We start from the raw sequence: 6,522 nt of genomic DNA, 5'->3' as shown, positions 1-6,522 counted from the left end.
TGTGTGTGTGTGTACCATTCTTTTTTTTTTTCAGTTTAGCTTATATTTAATTTTTTAATACTGTAAGATGTGTATGTGCGTGTTGTGTGTGTATTACCTAATTTTTATCTAATTTTATTTTTAAAAATAATTAATCAAGTTTGATATTTTAATAGTATTTTACTATACCCTTTATGTTTTGATTGCATATTGAATCTCAAGCAATTATCAACTGTTATATATATATATATATATATATATATATATATATATATATATATATATATATATATATATATATATACACAGAATGTCTTGTGAGTTAAGGTACATACTTAAGGATATGATAGTTCAAGTAATTCTAGGTAAAAAATACTCTATACACATATGCTGAATTTTACTTTATTTAACATGTAAGTTGTGTTGTGGAAGCCTCTCATCTGGATGGGCCTCCACCTCCCTCTCTCCTTCCTCAGCTCACTATGTACTTGAGTGGCAAAGCACAGCACAATGAGGTAAATTTTTGGGCACAGTCTACACAGTCAAATCCTTACAGAAGACAGTTAGCAAAGACAGATTACATTTTTGTATGTGTCAGGGAAGAAAATGTACAGGTAACAGCAATACAGTGGTTATTAAGTGTGAAACACAGCTTACATGTTAGTTTCTCACAAAATATAGCAAAACATAGCATATGTATATAGAATATTTTCAACTTAGAATTACTTGAACCATCATAACCTGATGTATGTACCTTAACTTGTGGGACACTTTATATATATATATATATATATATATATATATATATATATATATATATATATATATATATATATATATATATATATATATATATCCCGTGTTGCTATGGATTAGCATATTTATAGGTTCTCAATTTTCATCAAATTTGGGTTCAGTACCTGATACTCTGTGAAAAGATATACAAATCTGAATATGATGATCAATCAATCTGTATTCAAGATGAAATTTCACCTCATGATGGGTGTAGTCAGAGACAAGACATGTGCCTACATACATTCACCTACATTGCCTATACACCTCTAGAGAAAAGAAATTATAGCAGGTGGTATATTTATAAAGCTGAAATTTCAATTACCATTTTAATCAACTATTTACTGCATTTTAATTGTATGTCTTGTGTATGAAATGTAAATACTGTTTTTGATGTACATTTTGTTCAGTAATGCAACAAGGAGAGCTTACAAGTGGAGAAAACTTATATTTACAGACCATGGTGTAAATATACAAGTTCACTGATGCAACAAGGGGCTCAAAGGTGGGGAAAAGAACTTGTCATATTTATTCCACCTTGGATAGAAAAAAGGTACAATAATTTACTGCTGGAAAATGTGGAACTGCAATCACTACTATTATATTAACCAGTCACTGCAGGTCCTGAAAACTAGAAACCTTACTACTGATCAGTGAACCAATACAGGCAAGTAAGGTTATCCTACAGCTCATATTTTGAGATGCTGAATAATATTTGGCACTGAATCATGGCTAGATTAGGCATTCATTAAAGATACTGATAATCTAAGAACACAGAAAAGAATCCATACGCACATAACACTAAAATAATAAATTGCGTACTTCAATGAACATCTGAGTATTGGACTTATTAGTAAAGCAGCTTTCTAAGTAACAAAATTTAAGTGAACACCACCATACAGATTAAGATGGAGAATAAGATATCACATGTTAGCCTAGGAAAAGAACAGTAGAAATCAGATGATTATGTTCACTGAGTAGCATTGGTCAACTGTTGTGTATGAGATGAGCAGTGCATATCTTAAACTTCAGGCAATGATACAGGTTATACCACCTTCTCAGTAAACATGAGTTCTGGAGACTTTTTTTAATAATTTATAGCTCTTTACACAAAATTTACCAGTACATCAGATGCAATGGAGGCGAGACATTTGAAAGATGAGCATGCACTGGTGTAATATGTGGCAACTTTTTTTAAACATCAGAACAATTAAGAAACTGAAAATTATCTGATTGTGTCCTTGGGCAAAATAAGGAGGCTAAGGTCGCTATAAAATAATGTACTAACTTTTTAATGCATGAAAAATATTATGTATAATTATATAATTAATTTTATGAGACCTATTTATTCCAATATTTTATAGTTTTACTATTTGTTTAAGGTCAACATGATGAACTGAAATATTCAAAGTAATATTGATCTACATAATAGGCTCATATCCCCTTAGAGATAGACATTTTTTATTGAATATTTACCCATACAACAAGCTGATATTCCCCACAAAGTGGGCACCTGATGTAACAATCACATCTGCAATCATTCCCAAGAATGAAGGAGAAAAATCTTAGCCTTTAATTAAGGTCTCAAGGGGGGGAATGGGGGAGGAGAGTTAACACATTATTAATGACAAAGAATCTCATGGTGAATCTAAAATTATGACCTATTTATACGTTATGCTGAGATCCACATTAACCCTTAAGCTGCGGTTATGTCATACATATGTGATGGTAACTCAGTGCTATGTAGGCTGCAGGTGTCACATACACTTTGGTAGGCACAGTTTGGACTGCCCTTGGGGAATTCTGAGACACATTATTTTTCTTGAGACAGATGATATATCAGCAGTTCCAATATCTCGGGAGCCACAGTTATGGCTACATCTGTAATTCTAGATTCTCCTACATGCAGTTTGTCAAGAATTTGACTCCTTACCTCTTACTTTAAGTGCTATCAAGTGAGAGCTAGATCTTACAGTATCTAGCCTTGGAAGTGATGGTTGAAAAGACAATGATGATAGGTGTTTTGAGCTACAAGTGTAGCTCAAGTGTAGCTACAAGTGTACAAGTGTAGTGATACAATAGGAAATACTTATCTCAATATAATGCAGCCTTTCTCTAGTGGTATTCCTGAACATTTTCATGGTACCCATAGTGCCAGTAGCACTTAAGATACTGAAGATACCTCATCATATAGCAAGTCTGATAAAGAAGCTTTTATAGCAAGGTTCCCTATTACAATGTGTAAGTAAACAAAAGCTCATGCTATATTAGATGGAAAGGAGAAGGGAGGAAAGAAGATGAGGAGAAGAATGGAAGGAAGATAAGGAACATGAGTTAGAGAAGTAAGTGCAGCAAATGGAATAGGATGAAGAGCAGCTGGAAATCTACCCCCACCCCCAACACTTAAGGCCTGTCCACACCAGGAAAGATTGTTTGGAAACAATGTTTGCAAACAATTTGCAAACTGTTTGGAAACAAAGTTTGCAAACTGTTTCCAAACAATTTTTCACATATATTTGTTTCTCATCCAGAATGGAAAACACTGTGTGTGTGTGTGTGTGTGTGTGTGTGTGTGGGGCAGAGGTGATGAAACAGTACCAGCACGAGGCTTGGAGTGACACCATATGGTCAGCAGAAAAAAACTGTAGAGTTTATTGAATTGCTGCATTCATCGCCAGCACTGTGGGATGTATCATGTGTGCATTACTGTGTAATAGCCAGTCTGATGGAGGGTGAAATGGCCTTTCTGTATTTTGTATCCTTTCCAGATATTTGGGTGCCATCATTTGTAAAAGTATTTCAAAGTAAGTTGTGGACATCCAGAGAAAACTGGTGAAACCTGCTCCATCTACTTTCAGATCTGCCAGAAGCAAGTCACCATGAAAGGGTCCTTTTTCTAAAAAACTTCCTCACCCATCTCTTTTTCTTGCCCTTCCTTGAGTGTACTAGCAAAAGTGCTAGGTAAAAGTGCTAGGCTGCTGCAGCAACCTCTACACTCACAGGCATCCTGATGACAACTGAGGTCTGGATAGGAAATAATATTTCCTGGTGTGGACAGGCCTTTAGGCAGCCTTCTAAACCCAATGTGCTCTCATGCTGAAAATTACACCTCTTCCTCACCTACCCAAAGATACATCTCTCAACTTAGTTTTTGTTTTTATTTTTTTCCTGCCATTAACTTTAACATGAAGAGACATGGTGAGCTGCATAAGTGAAGATTGAAAATAAGGTATTTTCAACAAAATCTCAAGACATACTGGGCAATGTGTGTGGAACACCCATGCAGCTTCAGCAAGAAATGGAGGGTAGCCAAGACAAGAAAACATGCCTTGCCTCATTATGGAGGAGAAAAAAAAAAAGTTTCTAGTCCCACTGTCATGTACCTTTCAGTTACCTTTTATAATGTACAGGGTATAGATTAGCAGAATTCCTTCTAAACTTGGTCATGGAATGTGCAGCCAGACTGTCCCCTACCACTATGAAACTGCAATAAATCAGATATTTTCTTAAACAAAGTATTTTATTATTTACAGATCCCTTATGTTTAAAACATGGTTAATCTGTGTATATCACAAATAATACTAATCTAGTAATTGCATTATGGTACAGGTCCACAATCTTTAATCCAAAATACTTGGGGCTAGTGACAATGTAAAGCAAAATTTCTGAGATTTTGGAATAGTAGATCTTCAACACTGTTTTTAGTAAGTGTTAATGATAGATGATAACATTGCTATTTATTTATTTATTTATTTCTAAGTAAAACAAAGCAGAACTTTATTATTTTTACTTATTTATTTTTATTCATATGATGTGTGTATGGGTGTGTTGCTTTGTCTGGTCCAATGACTGTGGGATTGCCAGCTTGGTATATACTGTAAAGAGATTTTTATTTATCTATTCATAATTCATGTATATGATTTTTTGCCAATACAATCTTTTACTATTTTTCATTACCCTCTGGTTATTGCTAACAACTTATTCTTCTGTTTCTTGTTAGTTGTTCATGGTGTAAGTTTCCACACAATAATTTTCCATTAGATGCCATGCAAATACACCAGCTGACCAAGCTGAATTTTGTTAGGTGTTAGACTCTTCTGTGCAGTATTTAGCTTTCTCTTCCATTCTAGCCTCATTATGTGTCACACTCAACCACTCCAAAATAATATCCTCTGGAAAAATTTGCACTACTAATGTATCTGGTGCAAGTCATAGTCAAGCTTTTGCAATAATTCAACTTTCTGCTCTATTGATAATGATAAACACTTCCTTTTTCTGCTTCATGTGGCCTCCCATTGGAATATACAGCTCTTTTAATATTCTATAATCTTTCAGTCACCAAAAATTAAAGATATTTATGACCAGAAGTATCATTTGCATGGTGTTGGCTGAGCAAGAGATGTGTTGGATCTTGTTTCTTGCAAAACACAAGCTTTGCATGCAAATGACAGCCCTTTAATGAATGTTCAGGTTTTAGAGATTTTTGGTTTTCAGATTTTTGGATAAAAATTTGTAGACCTGTATGTGCTACATAACAACAATACTCAAATTTGTCTGTCATGATTAATGTGAGAGACAAGTTTGACATGATGAAACCAAACTTTGGAAAATATGACTTAATACTTTTGTAACTTAACTCCAGTAGATTTATGATAATATGACATGGAAAGACTACATGCACACATATCACAGATCTTTTAATCATAATCATATTTCACAGAGGAAATGTTCAAAACAAAAAGGTACATTTCATTACTAAAACTACAATTCAACTCACAGCAGATACTTTATAGTTTGCAATCTGCAACTCTGTAACTGCTAGAGGAAATGGGATGAGCAAAATAATTAAAATATGATAAATGAATAAATAAATAAATAAATAAAAATAAGGTATGTGAAATTTGTCTTTCAAATTAAAAAACATACTGCATGTTTATTTATGTGTTTGAGTGAACTGTGAGACTTTATCCAGCAGTATTTTAAAATGTGTAATCTAAACTAGTATAAAAAAAATTCATAATCATGCAGGGAACATACTGAATGAAGAAAATAAATAAATAAATACAAATAAATAAATAAATAATAATAATAATAATAATAATAATAATAATAATAATAATAATAATAATAATAATAATAATAATTATAAAAATGAAAAAAAAAATAAATAAATAAAAAAAATAAATAAATAAATAAATAAATAAATAAATAAAGCCCTATATAAACAGGCAACAGTCTCCCCATCCCATCATTACTATCTCACATTGGTAACTTCCTAATACAAAGCTAAAAATAAATAAATAAAAACTAAAGTTTATTAAAAGAGGGACAGAGAATTGGATACAATACACAGACAAACAAATAAACTGACATACATGCATATAAACATACATTCCCCACACTACACACATACACACACACCTGCATGCCAAGATATACTGTTTGCAGCTTCATAACAGAGTGCATCTGTGAGGGAATTCTGATAATTTCCTCTAGTGTTGCAGCCAAGTAACTTCTGAGAAATGTCACGCATCTAGCAATGTGTCCATCAAGACTGTTGAGGAATGCACAGTTGACACTTGTCAGTTACAGATGAAATATTTTGAAAATAATTACCTCACTTCCCACCAGTAATCTGAACAGATGCACTCTGGTATGATTCACATTATCTTTGTAATAGGTGGCAAGAGAGATTCAAGAGATGTGAGAAAGGATCAGATTAAAGTTATTTAACTCCACATAAGACAGAAA

At 33.1% G+C, this 6,522-nt stretch overlaps 1 protein-coding gene across 7 annotated transcripts in view; it reads right to left on the bottom strand.

Moving 5' to 3' along the window:
- LOC135104226 (outer mitochondrial transmembrane helix translocase-like) overlaps positions 1 to 6,522 on the bottom strand; it is a 71,003-nt gene that overhangs the window by 12,995 nt on the left and 51,486 nt on the right. For 5 of the 7 annotated variants that reach the window (XM_064011368.1, XM_064011365.1, XM_064011369.1 and 2 more), the window contains one exon: positions 1,087 to 6,522. This exon is cut by the window's right edge and continues 4,574 nt beyond it. The exons of 1 other annotated variant lie outside the window; for it this stretch is intronic. The gene's annotated coding sequence lies outside the window, so the exon portion shown is untranslated. Of the gene's footprint in view, positions 1 to 365 lie in introns of those variants that run through there. One more of the 7 variants, XM_064011366.1, reaches the window with a different exon arrangement.

The sequence above is a fragment of the Scylla paramamosain genome, chromosome 10 (assembly GCF_035594125.1).
Source record: "Scylla paramamosain isolate STU-SP2022 chromosome 10, ASM3559412v1, whole genome shotgun sequence".
NCBI lineage: Eukaryota > Metazoa > Arthropoda > Malacostraca > Decapoda > Portunidae > Scylla > Scylla paramamosain.
The sequence above is the reverse complement of the archived record's forward strand: the minus strand, read 5'-3'. Positions and strand labels throughout refer to the sequence as shown.